The 20,359-nt window shown below is 32.2% G+C and overlaps 1 protein-coding gene across 1 annotated transcript in view; it reads left to right on the top strand.

The window, feature by feature from the left end:
- Nucleotides 1–2,340: 2,340 nt before the first annotated feature.
- LOC150094374 (organic cation transporter protein-like) overlaps nt 2,341–20,359 on the top strand; it is a 301,836-nt gene continuing 283,817 nt past the window's right edge. Inside the window, exon 1 of the mRNA XM_090412194.1 lies at nt 2,341–2,475. The gene's annotated coding sequence lies outside the window, so the exon portion shown is untranslated. The remainder of the gene's footprint in view (nt 2,476–20,359) is intronic.

The raw sequence follows: 20,359 nt of genomic DNA, 5'->3' as shown, positions 1-20,359 counted from the left end.
CAATGCACATCTGAAAAATAAAATAAAAAAACTCTTCATGATTAGCTCTAAAAATATCTGCGAAGTGTTATTTTTAAGACAGTTTGCTGTTATCATTACTGGGACCATTTTGTTTGCTTGTTTGTAGAAAATGTATCTGTTTAAATAAATGAAGGAAACGAGGTTGAAAAAAAAAACAGTTCTGAAAAGAATAATTCATTTTAAAAATAACTTCCTAACTTAAATTTCAGTTTTCACAATGAATTTTAGTAACAATTCCAAACATCAACAACCGTCAGTAATGGCTATGAGGCCTGCATGTTATGTCTGTTAATTGTGGATTCTCTCGTGAACTTTTCTGTTGTTTTGTTGGATGAAAACTCGAGTTTCCGACAGCGAAAACCCTGTCGCTTCTGTGTGAGATCTCCTAACTCACCTTCAACTGAGACCAAAATCCAACCGAAAGCAGACAAGGCGATGGAGCGTCCTTGACCGAATACTTAGCCTCCGTACCTTAGTCGGCAACGACAATGCCTGTTGGTTGGAAACACCTCGATTCAAATCTCTTCTAGGGCACAAAGAACCTTTGTAAGGGCTATTTAGCTGAAGCCTAGTCTCATACGGGGTGCCAGGATTCTTCATCTTACAAAACTGATAAAAGATACATTGACCTCACGGGTTCAGTTGCTTCGACCGTAATACAGAACAATCCAACCAACCCTGACTGCTACACGATAGCGAGCGAGCATAACAGCAATGAGTATTTGAAAAAAAAAAAAAAAAAAAAGAAGATCAAAAAAGCTGAAATATCGGATAAAGATTTCAACAACATTGTAAAATGTAAGCTTAGTATCCGAGTTATTTAAACTAAGCCAAGTTCAAGATTTATTCTAGGTATAATTACAAGAATAATATATTACTATTTTTTGACTATCAAGGAGATTTTTGGGATTAAAACTTCTTGCTTACATTGTTTTCTGTTAACTACATTATTATATTAATTGCAAAATATTATGATTATCAAAGAACCATCTGAAACACGATTCCACTTAGATGACATTTAAATAAGCTTTTTCTTCATTAATTTTCATTCAACAAAGGCAAACCAGCCAGAGAACTTACGCAATTAACAGACATAATACATTGGTTTCATAACTCTAGTCATTTCAGACATAACTCCAACTGAACCAAGCTAATATTTAACTAAAGAAACTGATCATGAATCGGGAAAATAACCGTAATGTAAATGAAAATGGAAACGGTTTGCTAATATGAAATCATTTATATTTGCATTCTTTTTAAATGTTCTGTTAAACAAAATGAATCCTTCTCCCCTCCAATGAATGAGTTGCTATGCGAGATCTGAAGGTCATGGAGAATCAACAGCAGATCTGATTGGGGACGTTAGGATGATCATCCCTAGTGGAGTGAAAAGTAGGTGATTTTCAGTTAAATAATTATATTCATCTTAGTTAAATAACTATTAATTATATTTATTTAACTACTATAGTTAAATAATTATAACGGATAATTATTTAACTATAATTATAAACTATAGTTATTCAACATACAGTTATCGTCTGTACTTCTAATTAAAACATAAGCTAAAATTGGAAATAAATGTTATTAAAAACTAAAGTAAATTATATAAATATAAATAGAAATATTTTAAAAATACTATCTCTCTTCATTTAATATTTTTGTCTTTTTTATTTTTTCTAAATTTATTGTAATCAACGAAATAAATGCAACTGGTTTTGTGCAGTTTTATGGGTTTCTGTTAATCTGAAAAATTGAAACCTTTTTTCTAAAAAAAATGCTTTCACTCCATGACGCTACATCGCTCTAGATCTCCCCCCCCCCCCCTAAACACGTGTATCATTTATGGTTTCAGAAGTACATCTGTTCATATTTCTACAAAGGACTGTTTTGAACATAACAAGAGATTGTTCATGCGCAATCGCGTGAAAGAAACGTAATCCGAAAGGCATATATTAAAATAAAATATGTTTTGATCAAATTCTTTGTTAAAATAAAGAAGGCAAAAATGCTAATAAAATAGTGCCTTAGCCTCTTTTTTTTTTTTTTTTTTTTTCTACATATACTTTTCTTTTAATGACTTTTAACGTGTGACAACGTCATGTTATTTAATTTTGAAACAACCCACATTCTCGTACTAATTCTCTGCTGTCTACGTCACTGTCATTCGAACCCTTTGTCTTTGATAGCGCACCTGTGCCCGCTATTCTAAATAACAAAGGAAAATGAAGGATGCTATGAATAGTCGCCGCTGACTCACAGTACATACGTTTCACGTTAGATGGCGCTTCTTGGCCAAGCGCGTCATACTGTATCTTGCTAGAGTCGATGCTGGAAGCCCACTGCTTTCACCTTGTAGCAGGAGGACGAGCTTCACGTCAGCAGTGGCGGCTTCAAGATGATGTAAAGTGAAATTGCGGTAAGGATGACAAGTAAAAGAGAACGAGCATTCCAAAGGTATTTTAAATAGCTTATATTAATTCTGTAAGACGAATTTAGTCTTAATTAAATAATGAAATAGCTAAACGATATTATTAACAACATTCAATATAGTTTTTATCGACATTAAACACAAAATGCGGGGGTGGTTATCATTTCTTTTTGTTTTAAATTTAAAGTAGTATAATTCAGATTGTAGCTTGAACGCTTTTAATTTTTCGTCCATTTATCAGGAAATAAGTATCTGATATAACATTCACATAAGTTTACGGAATTATTCTCATTAATAACAACCTGATATGTTCTGTTAGAATCACAGTCTACTCTTACAGTGACTCACTATCGACCGTTTATCAGCAACATCTCTTTATACCAGTTCGGTGCACGTAAGCCTTTTCGGCTTCGTAACAGAAAATTATGTTACGTAGATATTAATAATGTAAGTGATGCTACTACGCAATCTTTAAAAATCGTAAAAGTGTACACTGGCTGTGAGAATAACGATAACAGAATCAAAGAAAGCAAGATAATCTGCTTAATGATAATATATCATCGTTATCTGATGGTATAATATCATTAATTTCTAATAGCATAATACTGACGAATGAGAACAATCGAAATGATAAAAAGACTCTTTGATCTCATGTTAATGAAGAATAGGAACTCCAATTGATCCCTACGCCTTTTATGAAATATATGACAGAAATTCATTCATATAAATTGTATGTACTGCATACAAGATCTGAGTTATAGAGGTAGCATATGGTTTCTTTTCCCCTTTGGGCCTCTTCACAGGATATGATCATCGTTTAACATCATCTTGGGCATATGAGGCTGGCATTTATCTCCGTGAGTAGTTATCATTCGTCGGAGCTAGATCAATTACCCACCTCTGGAGAGTCTGAAAGTCATTATGGATTAGCTCTTTAAGAAAAGTCTACTCATATGCCGCATTTCTTTGAAAGATTTATGTCCTAACAGAGATGGCGGATGAATATGCCACAGCAGTAGAAAGAGTGGTGACATCCATATTAACAGAAGCGTAGTGTAATAGTTCACATCCATGGAAATACAATACAACTCTGATGTGCTAATCTAGATTGTTGGAAGCCCAAGACTGTAGTTATACCATAAGCATACCTATAATTCCTTCGACTAAGGAGGATATGGAAAATTATGATGTTTTTCATATCAATCCTACCCATGAATAAGCCTATAGTACATTATGTCCTGAGTGGGTTAAGGGTTAAAGAATTCATAAACCCTGCTCTAGAGACCACATATGGAACGTTTTCAAACTACAGTCTTCGGGCGATGAATTTCACCTGCAACTTGAATTCACAAATATTGATTCCTTTATAGAATTCGAACCCGCAACTTGTAGGTTGGAGAACGAGTACGATATACACTTGGCCTTCTAGGCTGCCATGTTAGCATCATTATATCAAAACATTCATACACTCGACTACATCTGGAATATGTATGATAAAGGGAAAAAAAGTACGTGTTTTGTCTTTACGTCATTCACAAAATGCAAAACATGAGGTTTGCTTGTCATGGAAACATGACAAGCAAATCTCATTGATATGTATTACTAGGGATTTTAGCCTCCTCCTCCTCCAAGGAAAACGACTATATCACGGAGGAAATGAGCAAACGTGTGGGAACTCTAATATCGAAATGGCATGGCATTTCAGTTTCCTGGTGTTTGTGCGAATTTGGCCTTATACTGCTTTCTTTTCCGCAACAACCACCTGCTGACGCATGATGATATTGCTAGGCATCTCATTTCCGGTTTTATTAACAGAAAATACTGAAAGATGTTTTTTTTTTCATTTTCCAAAGTAAAAAAGTTTATTTTTTAAAGAACATTATTTCTACTTTTTGTAACAGATTTTCTCTAGTTTCTTCTTCTTCCATGAATTACAACCTGTAGCTTTTCAAGAAAATTTAATCTCTCTCTCTCTCTCTCTCTCTCTCTCTCTCTCTCTCTCTCTCTCTCTCTCTCTCTCTCTCTCACACACACACACGCACACGCGCGCGTTTTGCAAACGCTTGCGGGCGACATTATATTTTAAAATAGTGCTGACATTATCGAGAGTTTGTTAATGGTGTATTTGGCCGAGCGTTAGGTATTTAGATCATACCTTTATTTATTAATAATCCATACAAGATATATATGGATACGCTTATAAAAATATATGTTCAAAGTTGCAGGTTGTGAAGTGAAAACAAATATTTCATAGTTAGATATCACCTGTTAATATTTTGTTAGAAATTCACTTGATCCCTTGAAAATGATTCTGCATATTTATAGGATTCGGAACCACTTGCACACGAAGATGTAAAAATAAAATCAGCTGGAAAGCCGAGAACACTATTCCATAGATATCTTTATGGATATTTTCTGGGAATTACATAGAAATCACGTTGATGACATTCCTCAACTTCCAAACAAACTATGGTTATCGCATCTGATCTTCCCTTTCGTGTTAGGCTCAACTTCCTATCACGAACAACTATCTTAGCTTCTTAGAAACCTAATTACCTTAGAATAGGGTAGTCACTACTGTCTGCATTGTCTTTTATATCTATAAATTTCTTTATTTTCTATGAAGTTTGCCCATTCGGGATGGAAAACCCGAGTTTCCTGGGAGTCTCACTGTATGAGACCGGCTAACTCACCAGGTTTTCCAAACTAAAGGGCATTGGTTGTACCGAATAAGCTTGGGGGACTTTTAACTGTGGTTATATTCCTTCTCCCTTTATGACTTCCGTATATCGAAACTTATATCAATAAACGGCAGAATCTTATTAAGAAATTTAAAAACCATCTTAAATTCATCAGTAAAATACAAATGATCATCTCAGTGAAACTATCACAAAAACTATTATTCACATTTTTATTCCGTTATTTAAGCACGCATTAAATACTAAAGCACTCATTAAAATTTAACTAGTGATTAAAGCCACTTAAATCTCAAATTTCCGACGCCTGCAATGCAGCATCCCCGTCTTTATCTTCGTGTCATGAGGCGAAGTTTGCTACAATCGCTGCTGTAGATTACGCCCGCGCACATGGTTTAGTATTAACATGTTCATTGCCAACCACGCGATATCGCGCGATGCGAGTTCTCACCAAACGGCCGATCACGCGTTATCGTGTGGACGTCGTTAACTAAATAAAAGAATATAAAAAAGTTGGCCACCACACGAAATTCCAATTTTCAGCTTGGCAATGAAAGTGCTAACACACTTAATACGCGTGAATATTCGAATTAATAAATATAATGTCATAAAATGTTGCAGACATGTTAGTGTTAGTTTTAAAAAAATAATAATGAATTTTTAAAAACTGTTTTAATTTAAAATTTTTATTTAAAATAAAAAATTAAAAAATAAAATTAAAAAGTAAAAATTAAAAATAATTAATTTTTAATTTAAAAATTAATAATATACATACAATGATTCAAATTATCATTTTTAAAGCGTCGGAAAACAAATTTTAGTCTAGGTTACGTTGTCTCTGCGAATTATTTTACTGCATCGTTTAGTATTTTAATTGAGGCCCGCGATGTTTTTACTTGATGTTAAACATCTGAAATACAACAACATGGGAAAAAAAATCAGCAGACTGCGACTAGCCAACAGACTTGGCATGACAGCATAAGAGAAGGCCAAGATCAGAACCTTATCCATAGTCTCAGAAATTGCAGCTTGGAACTCTTTCAGCATAAACTAAATAAAAATTAATATTGATATGCTTTTCTGTTCCTTTCTCTATATTTTCTTTTTCTTCCTAAACCTTTTTTTTTTTTTTTTAGTATGCGTCTTATAATCAGACTGGTAAATACATGGAAACCTGTTATCTTTGACCTTTTGAGAATCATTCTTTCCTTTCTCTAAAGCTGCTGAAATTGATTTTTTTTTTTTTTTTTTTGTACTTATTGTATGACTTGCGGAAAGCAGTTCACCTTTTTGCTATTTATTGTTCATTCCAGACTTCAATAATTATCTTTCCAGACTTAACAGTTCTGTCAAGTGAGCACCATGATTCAGTGAATAATAAATGCTTTAGTGCACCCATTATCCGAGACCTCTTTTCACAAGACGAAATTATTAGTTAGCGACACGAAATGATTGGCCCTCTGGTGTCAGTTTTTGAGCAGTTTTAAATAAAATGAGAAATAGAAATAATGAACATGTTTATTGCAAAAAAGAAAGAAAAAATGCACACTATATGTAATATTATATCATTAAATTTTTGTTTACAAACTTTACATGTGCAGATAAAAATAAGAAAATTAGAAAAGGTTAGTTTTATAATAAATATTTAATTTACTCATATTTATGAATGTTTGCTGCGACACCTATAGGGGTCGTTACCCACAGTTTAAAATTTTTATAGTTTACATGTGCATATAAAAATAAGAAAATGATAAAAGGTTAGTTTTGTAATAAATATTTAATTTATTCATGTTTATGAATGTTTGCTGAGACACCCACAGTTTAAAAACCTTAAGTTTGTTTCTCCACGAAGTAATAATGCTTGCATTGTTATTTGAGCGGTCATTTTAGACGTGGTCTGCAAGATATTGTCCGATGTAGCCCATTCCTGTTAATCATTTGCTTTTATACTAATAGTGTACTTTCATGTGAACTCAGACGCATTAGTCTAAAAGGATAAGCTTTAGATCATTTCGGTGAATGAATCAGTCCAATGATTGGGACAATAATGTTTCAAATAATCAGAAACGTGCAAAAAAAAAAAAAATGGTAGGTCACATCGTGATGAAAATATAAGCAGTCAAGGGATATATTTCAGCGAAATATTTAAAAAAATAAATAAATAAAAATAAAAAGAGAAAAAAGAAGAATGCTTTCTTAGTAAGACTAGTAAATGGTCTAACAAGCCGTTGCTTAATATTTACCGAAAATAGCGTGGAAATTACTATTGTTTTATGAGGATTTTTTTAAAGCATTCTTCACTTAGCGCTTTCCAAATAGCCGTTGAAAAGTTTCAAGGCATTCCAGTTTTCTTCTGATAATTACGGAAGAAAATCAGAACATTTCATACGAATCATATAAAGCTCCTGTCCTTTTTTCTCATCCTTTATCTGATGACGATCCACCAAAATGGCCAGCACACCGCCATAATGCTGACTGGATTTCTTTACTACTTTTTTGTTTTCTGTGTTTGATTTGACAGTCTGTTGAACGTGCGGACAATAAATGCATGATGGGGATTCCAGGATATGGAATCTGTATAGGTATTGTTTTAGTTTTACATGTCCCGTGAGTAACGTGGGTAAACCAGAGAGTTGGCTTTTTTTTTTTTTTTTTTTTTCAGCCGGAGTCTGCTTCTGATATTTGGCAAGAATTCTTTTGTTGTTGATCCGTTTTTTTTTTTTTTTGATGTTTTCCATTCTTATTCACACAAGTTTAGGCGTCTTTCTTCTGCAAGTGCTTTTATAGCAAATTTCGAGTACTTTTGGTAACTTATTTCTAGCCGCGTCTTTAGCCAGCTGATCCACTCTCTCGTTTCCTGCTGTCCCAGTATGCTCGTTCACCCAACAGAACTTGATTTCCCATCCCTCTAGAGTGAGATTCCAAACTAGATTTCTCGTCTGTTCTATTAACGTTATATGGTTGTTCTGGTTTTTTTATGCCGTCTATGGTGCTTCTACTGTCACTGTAAATTGTTGCTGTCTTTTTATGAGAGGTATTGAGTTCAAATTCTCGGAGATATGTAAGTGAATGAACTATAGCAAGTTGGTCTGCTTGGTTGTTGGAACAGAGAGGATACAGTCTAGAACAGCGTTCTTGTATAATGGACTGTCTGTTATATGCAATGAAAGAATAACCGACGTTCCCTTCGGTTTTGCTTCCATCAGTGTATATATGGAAATCGTCACTTTCAGAGATTTCTTTCTTCTTAATATATGTTCTCTTTGCTGGGTGAGGTCGCCTACTGTAGTGAAATGGACGTTGGTAGCAATTTGGATCAATGTTGGAATTTTCGTTACATCTTCCGGAAGTAACTTCTTATATAAGAGAGAATTCTTACATTTTCAGGCAGATCGGTGTTAGACCAGCAATAATGCAAGCTGTCTTGAAAGATATTGTCCTGTATCCTTTAATTATACGTATAGCCATAAGGCATTGAACTCTATTTAGCTTTTGTCGGTTTGTCTTTGATTTTAGTGCATGATTCCAGGCAGGTGCAGCATAAGAAATCATTGGTAGTATAGCTCCAGTATATATTGTTTTCGGCGCTCGTTGGCCTAATCCCCACTTAATCCTTGCCGACAAGCAAGAATTCTTGCTTGCTACTAATTTATATATACTTTTCCAAGGATTCGATACGGTTGAAACAGTACCGAATTTTTTCCATAATTCGGTTTTCGGGTTTGTAATTTTGGACTGATAGCTGTATTTGGCTTTATAGTAGTTCTGTCTTCTACTCTGTCTTAAATCTTAAGTATTATATGTTCTTTGATATATAGTCGTCTATGCGCGTTAACACGTTTTCATAGGACTGTTAGGTCGTCGTTTCACTAAGGTACTGATTTTCTTTTATTGATGTTTAGCTTCTTGGTTCTGAGTCGCTGAATTTTTCAGACCTGATGATAGGAAGCAAGGAAGTCTGTATCGGCTTGTGCTGATGCCCAGATGGCTAGGTTCTTGTTTAAGGTAAATACATATAATCTATTTTAGATAATAACGGTATCACACAAAGTCATTGCATTTTCCCTGAAAAAAATATTGTATTTTACAGATTTGCAGCACCTTAACACATTTCAAAAATCTCAAATTTCTACGAAAAATTCGGGAAAACAAATGAAATCTAATTTTGGAATTTTCTTGGCTTCAGAATATGGTCGTGGATATTATGTGTAATAGTTGAAATTTCGAAAATAGAAATAAATTCATTAAAAAAAAAAACTATTCTGACAGTGGGAAAAGGCAGTCAAAAATGGGTAATGAAAAAATGTGACGTGTTTAAAGAACTTGTATGTCATATATATATATACTTTTTTAAAAAACTGAGATATTTTCAGATTCAACCTACAGAACTATTAGCACTTAAAATATTGCAGTTTCTTTGGGAAGACATTTTTGTCTAGACTGCTGAGAGCTAAACTAAGAACCAGACAATACAACTTCAATTTCCTAGGGAGTCTGGGCCCTCGGCATAGAATTTTTGTAAGTTTCCAAAGTAAAACTTCCTTATAATTCATTGTAATATGTATTTTCATGTTCTTTTATATACCATTCGGCATAGGATCCCTGAAATATTAACAAGTAAGGTGTAGTGGCAGATTTCTTCGTGTATGTCAGTAATTTCAGTCTAATTCAGTTTGTTTATCAGTGTGTGTTGAAAGCGAATACTTTTTTTTTTTTTAGTTGCATGCACGTATAGCTAATATGCTCTATTGATAGCGCGTAGACGTGTTTGCTTTTGGCCACAATTCTAAGCAATGCTATAATCATTAGTTAACTAATGAGAAATTAATTAGTTAACTAATTAATTAACATGAGAAAGAAAATTATATTTTCTTTCTCATGTATACATTGCTTAAATTGTTGGCTAAGTTGTTTAATGGCGCTGAAAGAATTACCAACAGAACAGTAAATGTGCCAATTTTAGAAAACAAATAAGCATTCATATCCTAGATAGTTTTTTAGAACTTTTTTGCTACAATAAAATTTTTTTGTCACTTTCAGCGTTTTGTTTATTATTAACAAAGCTGAACCATAATGCAATTATAATCAGCGAATTTATCCATATCTGTTTTTCAGAGGTACTACTTTTTCTTTTGTTGCTACCTTTTCTTTATTCCGAATCCAAGAATTTACTCACATTTCGTTTATTTTCTGTTTCTTACTTCTCATATAGGAAATTTATAATGCTATGTTTAAACATTGAATAGTGATGCATATTTTGTTAGAAAATACTAGTATTTTCCATGTTTCACCTTATTCTCATTTCACCATGTGTTTCATTTATTAACAAGTTGATAAGAAAAACTATAACATACATTATTTTGTTTTATATATTTTTTCGTCTAAAACTCAGTATTAACTTTTTATTTTCTATACATTAATATGCGATTTGTTTATGAAAACATATAAGATAAATTATAAGATTGAATTATAATAAACGCATCAGTAAATTATTTGATATTAAAGATAGGAAAGAGTACTGCAAAACGTGGTTGAAAATCTTGGGACGAGAGTCAGGAAAGTATATTTAGAGTAAGTACATGCGATGCATGCGGGCGCCGCAACGAAGGGGGCGCCGCTGCCGCGGCACAGTTCATAAATTCATTTTTAAGTAACAAAATTTTTTTTCATAAAAACAAAAAATTCTTAGAATGATCAATATTAAAATAAATAAGGCCGGATATACCGAATAAAAATTGTATATTGCCGCCTCTTTGATCAGCCGGCTGTTTACAATTTTGCAGCGAGAGCAGACTAAATGCTTGCCTGCAGAATGTTGTCTACTGCAGTCTATCTAAAGTGAAACGGTGAACGGTTTTTATGCGCAGAAACGAATTTTCGTACAAAACATTTGTTGCTAGTTAACCAGTCAAATGGTACGCATCTCAGTAGGCTAGTGACAGTAGCGCAGTGCGGACTGTTATTTCGTCTCTGTGTCGTGTTGTGTAATAATTTCTTTTTTTTGCTTTTGTTGCAAACTTTTCGAACCTACTGAATCAAGTAGTCTTGTAGAAGGTTATAACGATTGGAAAAATGTAAGTACAACTTTGCATAGACATGAGATTAGTTTAACTCACATGAAAAATTTCTTAAAATGAAAGGAACTTGATAAAAATTTAAAAAACAAAACTACTATTGATTGCCAGACTCAAAGCATATATGAAATGGAAAAGAAACATTAGACGAGTGTTTTAGAAGCTAAATTTTGGTAGCCAAAATTTAGCTTTTCGCGGATCATCTGATAAATTATATAAAAGGAATAACGGCAATTTTTTTAAAATTAGTCGAACTGTTTGCGAAGTTTGATCCAGTTATGGAAAATCGTGTTGAAAGGGCCCTACAAAGAAACAATAGAGTACACTATTTGAGTAAAGACAGTTAAAATGAAATATTGGAAACTTTAAGTAACGCAATCAGGGATACAATTTTATTATCAATTCGAAAATCTAAATATTATTTCATAATTTTAGACAGCACACCTGATGCAAGTAAAACAGAACAAATGACTATTATTATTCCCTTTGTTTCCTGTGACAATGGAATTGTCAAGATCAGGGAAAACTTTTTAGGTTTTGAAGATATATCAGATTCCACAGGACGTGGTTTATGTGCAACAATAATGGAACAACTGGAAAAACGGAACATTCCTATTGAAGACATGCGAGTTCAAGGGTATGACAATGGGGAAAATATGAAAGGGAAAAATATGGGCTCCAAAATTTGCTTTTGACATGCCATGTGCTGCACATATTCTAAATTTAATCATTAACAGTGCAGCCAAACTGAATGCAGACAATTAGTTTCTTTGCAATTATTCAAGAAATATACAATTTCTTTTCATTCTCTTACAAACGTTGGGCAATCATTTTAAAGTTCGTAAAAAATTTAACATTGAGACAGCCATCAGAAACGCGATGGGAAAGTAAAATTAATGCTATCCGCCCTCTACGATATCAGTTAGGAGAAATTTACGATGCATTTTTTGAAATTTTAAATAATGAAAATTTTAATAAAGAAACTCAGCATGAAGCACAAACATTATGTGCTAAAATAAAGGACTACAAATTTATTTGCCATGATTTACTTAACAGAATAAACCCTGTGAGTAAAATGTTTCAAGACAAAAATATGAACATTACACTTGCTTTAGAATCTATCGAAAACTTAAAAATATTCTTACAAGAGTATCGATCAGATACAAATTTTAAAGCAGTTCTTAAAACGGCAAAAGAACTGAGTGAAGAGGTGGATGGAGAACAAGAATTTAAAATTGGTACGGAAGTTCGACGACGAAAGAAGACACGACAATTTGATTACGAGCATCATGACGAAACGCCACAATCTCAAGAAGATAAATTTAGAGTGAATGTGTTTTATACACTTCTAGACGTTGCAATGTGTTCGTTAATAGAACATTTTGAACAACTAAAAACATATTATGATAATTTCAATTTCTTGATTAGATTACTACAAATTAATAACGAAGATTTACGAAAAAATTGTGACGATTTAGAGATTCTCTTGAAGGACTGCGACAATGAAGATGTAAATGCAATAGAACTATATGACGAGTTATGTGCTTTCCAGGATATTTTTCGGAAGGATAATTTAAATATTCAAAACCCTTTCGATATTCTTAATTTTATTGTGTCCAATAATTTATCTTTCCCTAACTTTTCAATTGCTTTAAGAATACTATTAACCTTACGTGTTAGGGTAGCGAGTGGTGAACGTTCCTTTTCCAAATTGAAATTGATTAAAACCTACTTAAGAACAAGTATCAAAAAAGGCTTGTTAGTTTGGCGTTAATAGCTATTAAAAATGATATATTTGCTGAATTAGACGTTAATATCATTATTTATAATTTTGTGAATATGAAATCAAAAACCATAAAATTTTAATTTAAAAAATTTCAAGTAGGTATATTTATGTAATTTAATTTATTTTCTGTTATTCTGTAAAGATGTTATATTTTGAATACTTATATTAAATGTTCTAATTATTTCTGAATTATTTTCTTATCTATCTTGAGTTTCTTTTATTTTCCTAAAAGATAGTTCCACTTGTAAAATTTTTTTAATAATTTTATAAGTTACTAAGATTTAGTAACTTATAAAATGCAAGAATTTTTTTAAACTTTAGTTCAAATAAATAAATCTTAACTTTAATTAAAATTCATTTTAATTTTGTTAGCGATTCGGGTCGGTGAGAAGGCTATAAATCCCTGTATCATTATATTCAACGATTAAAGTCATTCATTCATTCGTATGGAGTTTTCTCCCTTTGGGGACGGGGGAGAAAAAAGGTTTAAGTATTTATGGCTGTAGATCCGTGTGTGTTCACGGGGGCCGGTTTGCCTGCTTGTGGGATGAAAAACGCTAGATAAACTGGCAGAAAAAACCTCCCCTACTGCCCGCGCCCAAGACCGGTTAACTTGGCTATGGCACATCCTCAAATTTCTCACATCTTCGACGGGAATCGAACCTGGGACGCTTCGTCCCCAGTCATATGGTTGCGAAGCGCACAGCCACTAGCCCCACAGACAACGATTAAAATGAAGTGGCTTTATCAAAATTTGCTTTAACTTTTGAGAATTTTTTGAATATTCGGGTTTTTATCGATTATCCTGCCTAGTCAACACCCCCGGTTCGTTACATTTAGCGAACCAGCGTGTGGCTGTTCTGTCAAAATTTATTTAAGAAATCTCAAATAATTAAAATTTTTATTATCGTAAAAGAACCACACACGCCCGGATCGTTACAGGGGCACTTAGACGGAAATTGCATGCGGGCGGCAAGGACCCTAGCGCTGGTTCTGAGTATATGCATAAATATATGTATATATAGAGAGAAAGTATGTCTGTGTAGAGTAGTTGTATATGTAGGGAAAGTAGGTGTAGAGTATTTTTTTTTTTCTGAGCGCACAGTTCTCTAGTGTGTCAAAATAAAGTCCAAAGCATTTGTTTAAGGGGAAAAATGGAACTTTTCCGATTTAAAAATGAAGTACCTTAAATATATTTTTAAAAATCATTTAAAATGGAAAAATATGGGCATATGAATAAAATTCCATTAATGATTGGCGCCATCAAAATTATATTGAACTGGTGGAAAATAAATAAAACTTGTTTATATAGCCCATTCTGCCAATAGTACACTAATGTGCGACAGATGTACACCCATGAGTTGGATTATCATTAAAAATTCAATAGTGGTTAATGTAGGTATTATTAGCTGCAATTATGAATCACCCAGAAAAATGTCCCACCCTTGGGAGAGGTTGGAAAAGATTTCAGGAAATGTGACACAATGACATGGGAAGGATGTAGAAAGCTACGTAGCTGGAAATTTTTCTTAGAAAATTTGGAATTTTTAGCATTAGAAACATAGAATTAACTAAACATATTTTAAAATGTTAAAAACTATTGCTGAATGGAAAGAGAATCCCGTTGGTGATTTATAGTATGGTTTTTAAATATATTAGTATAGTTATTATTTATATGCTTAATGATGTTTATGTTTACGAAAATATAATTTTTAAAAAGGCAAAACTTTTTTTTTACTTAAAATTAAGTGGCGTAATATGAAGGAAAGGCATATCAATTCCGAGCTCTGTAATAAAGAGATGGAAAAGGCTAAAATTTGGCTAATTTGGCCATAAGCGTAGGTTGTACAAAATTTTGTTAAGTCCAGTGCTCGTGAAAGAGCAACTTTAATTCTTAATTTTTTATTATTTTTATTTTTGATATATTTTCAGTACAGTATTTTCAAGAATTTAATAAAATTTCATTTCATATTTAGGATTAGGATCTCTATTCAAATTTGGTGTAATTTCAAATTTTAGTTTCATTTGGATCATTTCAATGTTAAAATTAGACAAAAACAAACGTTATGATGATAAATGCGAACTATTTAAAGCTCCTATCTTCCTCTCTTCTCATTGATCATATCATAGTAAAGGAGTTCTGATTTGTATTGCCAAAAATAAATTAAAATGTGATAATAAATAAATAAATAAATAAAATAAAACCAGAAGCTAAGGTTACATAAGAACGAATCCTCAAAAATAATAATTATTTATTTGAGGATTGATTATTGATTTCGCTACATAACGCAAAATAATTTTTAAATTTTGGAGATAAATGTGACGCCATGTTCATATGGCAACAACAGGTTTCGTGTACGTGGCATAACTATGTATGCCACGCCAATTCAGGAAGTGTAAAGCAGTGGGATGCGGGCTTTTACATTCGAGTGTAACTTATTTCACAAATATTATTTTAAGCTGGTTAAACAAATATATTAGTTCCTTCAACAGGCTGGTAATTTATATATTTCATTTATGTATTTATAACTGTTTATAAAGTTGCAAACTAACAACCATGTACAGCGTAATATAGTAGGCCCATTAACAATATTTAAGATAATAATTGTTGTTTAATAAACAAAACGCAGGAAGACACGGCTGCTTATTCAGCATGGACGATGTCTTTTTGTTGAAAGATCTGCAGTTCGAAGCATTGTCTAAAACGCGAAGAACTTATACAAATGCGTTTCAATTGAAGATGAGTTACTTGGTCTCATACGGAGGCGGGAGGTTTTTCCCTCCATGAAACTCGAGCTTTTCACTTCGCAAAGCAGACAAATACCAGAGAAACACAGAACACATACAGTTAACAGACAATACACTAGTCTTACAGCCTTAGTTGCCACAGCCAAAATTTAAAGTCAAAAATAAATTAAAAAAAAAATTCAGCGCGTTTAATGAGCATAACCTTGAGAATTCCTAAACATCGACACAGTAATTCTTAAAGTATATTCTCCTTGAGAGCAGTGCTGGAAATTTTCTGATCGTGACACTGGAAATGGAATTTATCCAATGAGTAAACAACGATGGTCAAATTCCCTTTTATGGAGTTCCCACTCATTATGACAGTAGTAAATCAGGCATTTAATGTTTTAGAATGTTAAGTTGTTTTTATTTCGCTCTTGTATGACGCATGACTTAACAGGTAGTTATCCTTGACATGCATCCGAGTCGATCACCTTTGAATACAAACAATACGATCATTTTGGAAAATAAATAAAAACCTTGCCAACCGAAGTTACATTTCGGTATAACTGTACCAAGTCTTTTTAAAACTCATGTTGCCTCAAAATTATGTTGTTTTATAATCGTGAGAAATGAAAACCAAATTTAATTATATATAACTATTAAGATAGAATTATTACTTTTATTATATTTAATTACAATAATGTTTATTGTATATTATACTGTGATAATTAAGTATAATTAATTCATAATTATACTATATCGTAATTATTATTATTATTAGTTATTATATAACTAATAATTGTTATATTAGATTATAGTTATTATATACTTAAATACAGATACCAAAGAAAACATAAAATTAAACACCGAATTGAAATTAGAAGAATTTCTAAATTACTACACAGAATTGTGGACAGACAAATATTTTAAAAAAGACAATTGGCTAACAATGAACGAAAATGAAAAGAAAATAACTAAAGAAGAATTAGAAACAAGCCTAAAAGAAACAAGAAACGAAAAATCACCTGGAGAAGATAAGCTAGGTTCAGAACTGTATAAATACGCAGGAAAAAGATTCAAAGAAAGACTTATTATTTTAAAATAAAATTTATTCAACTGGTATCCTCCCGATAGAATGGAAAAAAGCAATTGTGATTCCTATCTTTAAAAAAGGTAATAGAGATGACCCTAAAAACTATAGCGGTATCAGTATACTAAATTCCTGTTACAAAATATATAGCAGAATCTGAAATAGCAAACTAATGAAATATTCCGAAAACTTTATTTTAGAAGTACAGAATGGATTTAGAAAAGGACGATCATGTATAGACCCGGCCTTTTGCTTAAAATTAATTAAATTAATAATAGAGAAAAGAAGAGAATACAATTTAGAAACACATATTGCATTTATTGATTTTGACAAAGTTAAAAGAAACATATTATTTAACATATTAAAAGAAAGACAAATACCAAATAATATCCTAAAAGCTATCACAAGTATATATGAAAATAATCAAATGCAAATAAGATTAAATCACGAGCTATCACATACGAGAGAGATAAACCAAGGGGTCGAACAGGGATATCCCCTCTCAGCAACGCTTTTTAATATTTACTTAAATGAAATAATAATAAAATGGAATAAAAATTTACATCAAGGAATTAAACTTTCTCGTACATTGAACTTAAACACTCTCCTTTTTGCCGACGGCCAAATAATAATTACAAATTCAGAAGATAACTTACAGAAAGCTATTTTAGATCTAAATGAGATAGCCAAAGATTATGGTATGATAAAATAGAAAAATCAAAAACTATGGCCTTTAAAGGACAAGATCCAGCAAGAACTAAAATAGTAATAGATAACATGATCTTTGAACATGTGAATTCATTTAACTACCTAGGATGTATGATCACATATGAAAATGAAAAAGATATAAACGTAAAAATTGCAAAATATTTAAAAATAACAGGTGTAATTAACTCTATATTAAAATTTAGGCCTAGCATGGAACAGGCCATGCTAGGCCTAAATCCTTGAAACGCATGATGATGATGATTAGTTATTATAATCATATATAATAAGGTATTATGATAATCGAGGGTAAGTATTTCTCAGCAGACTTCGAAGAAACTGCCAACGAATGCTACTTACGAAAAACAGATTTGGTAATTATAATAGTTCTGCGAATTCAGGTGTTATTACCTATAGATTTCACGGAAAGTGAAGCAGTCTGTGTAGACGCCATCATTGCAATAACCTTGACAGGTTATTGCAATGATGGTTATTGCGTTAGCTTTAACATGTAAGATTTAATGCACGCACAGTGTGTAATCGTTTTATTTCATTGAAATAATGGTGTAATAATTTAGTAGCAGTGCATTTTTTTAGAGTTTTTATTTTTTTGGAATTATTATTTGAGAATTAGTTCTTATGTAACTCAACAGAAAAGCAAGTGAAGCTATTATATAACGAAATGGGTTGTGGAAGGTGGTTACGTCATGTTTCGTTATTTTAGGACGGTTACGTTATGTGCAGTATACTACTCAATGAAAAGTACTTTTCTTTCACAAATATTCCCACCAAAAATATCTATAATAAGCAGGGGCGGCTCGTGTATAGGCACTGCGGCACCCCCAATTTTTCTCGATATATAAATATATTTATTAATTTATTTATATTTGCTTGTAATATTTAAGTTTATCATCAACAATCCTATACAATTCTCTTATTTTGTATAAAAAATAATAAAAACCCATCTTGTAGCACTTAGGAGGGCGAAGGATGCTAGCAGCACTGTGTTTACTACAGTGTCATATTCCTAAGTGCACAAGCATAGTGAGATGCGAGCTATTAGCGTAATGCGGCACTGTCCGTCGAGCAGTTCCATTGTTGTTTATATGCAGTTTGTGCCAGTAGTATAATGTTTGTAGTGCTTATCGTGTTTACTCCGTGTCTTTAAATATTTGGACATTACAATTAAAGGATTTAATTGTGATGTCCAAAAACTGTAAATCCATTCCTTTAATTACAATTAAAGGAATGAATTTTATTTTTAAGTAATTTTGAATTATACTAAACTGTATAATTTTATCGATAATAAACAATAGTTTTTTTTTTATGTTTGATTTTTTTTTTAATTTTTTTACCATAATTTTGCTATTTTATCCAAACACGTATACACTGTACTTACAGTGTGTATGTATATTTCGAAAGTTGCAGCACCTCCACGATTTCAAGCTACGAGTCGCCACTGATAATAAGATATTTCTGGTATGAAGAAACTCAAGCCAAAGCGTTGATGAAAGGCCAACAGTGTTACAACGTTGCCAATCTGTTACGATGGATTGTTACTTTGTTGCCTGCTGCTGATGGAAAGAGGTTTTTCTTAATAGTAATTTTATTTCGTAAAAGGAATAAATTCTGAAGATTATAAACGTTAATACATAGTCGAAATACTAGATAAAGAACGTCATACTGTTTTAATTGTTTGTTTTATTTATTTTCTTTTTAAATAACAAACAGAAGTTTGTCGTGAGATTAAAATTTCGCAGATTTTTTGTCATCTTCTTCAAAAAAGACCTAAAAAATTATAAACATAAAGGGCAATTTCTGTGTTATTCAACAATGACGAATTACATTCAACGATGCCAAATATGCTGTCCATTGTTGTCTGGCTGACATATTGTTTTTCGAATTCCATCACTACAAAGCATGATTTGCTTTTATAAGAACCCCTAACGTATGATTGGTTTATTAAGTTTCGTTGCTTTTTATTGCACCTTGCAGGCGTGCGAATAACTCCGGATGCTTCTTTGAGCTTTCTGATGTAGCTGTTATAAGAGATGGAAGCCAACTTGGTCTGTTGCCATATAACGTTGTTTCTTCCTCGTTGCGTAGAAAACTAAACTCGATTTATGTTCTCGAACGTCTGTTTTTTGCACAACTTTAATAAAATGGAAATAAAATGAAAAATAAAAATTTATATGGAGAGATTTTTTATTGTGCAAGAATGGAAAAATAATTGAAAACTACAAACGATGAATGTTTAGTTTTTATGTCACATATGCAAGAATCATCGATTCAAAATACTCTTATTATTGAAAATAATTTAATTTTGTCAAACGATTATTAAAAATGTTTCGTGTAGGAAACTTTTAGTTAATTTTTATAGACATATGAATTCTTTTATGAATATTTATAATTGATAAATTTCTACGTATTTTTACGAACGATTTCTGCCTTTCAAAGAAGTAAACTATTTTCAGAAGTATACCAGTATCGTTTAATAAGGTTTCTTAGAAAGCGAATTCACTCTCATTGTAGAATTCAGTACAATAGCATATAAGAGATGATTGTGTTGAGAGCATAAAGTTCCGTACGTCATCACGCTATGCTGTTGTGTAGGGTAAAGTGGAAAATAGTTGCTCATCGATTTCTTTTCCTAGTAAGAGCTTGCAGTGAACGACAGTGCAGGGATTATTTTGAAAAGATATCGAAGAACAGATTGATTTACTAATTTTAAGTAAGTTATAAAGAAGAAGTAGTTTTAATCGGAAATGCAAGAAAGGTTGATCGCGTGTCATACCTTCTAATAACAAAGTTGATGAAGCTGAACAAGGA

The sequence above is a fragment of the Typopeltis vanoorti genome, chromosome 22 (assembly GCF_054136105.1).
Source record: "Typopeltis vanoorti isolate ZY-2024b chromosome 22, IOZ_Tvanoo_1.0, whole genome shotgun sequence".
Classification (NCBI taxonomy): domain Eukaryota; kingdom Metazoa; phylum Arthropoda; class Arachnida; order Uropygi; family Thelyphonidae; genus Typopeltis; species Typopeltis vanoorti.
This window is presented reverse-complemented; position numbering and strand designations above follow the sequence as displayed.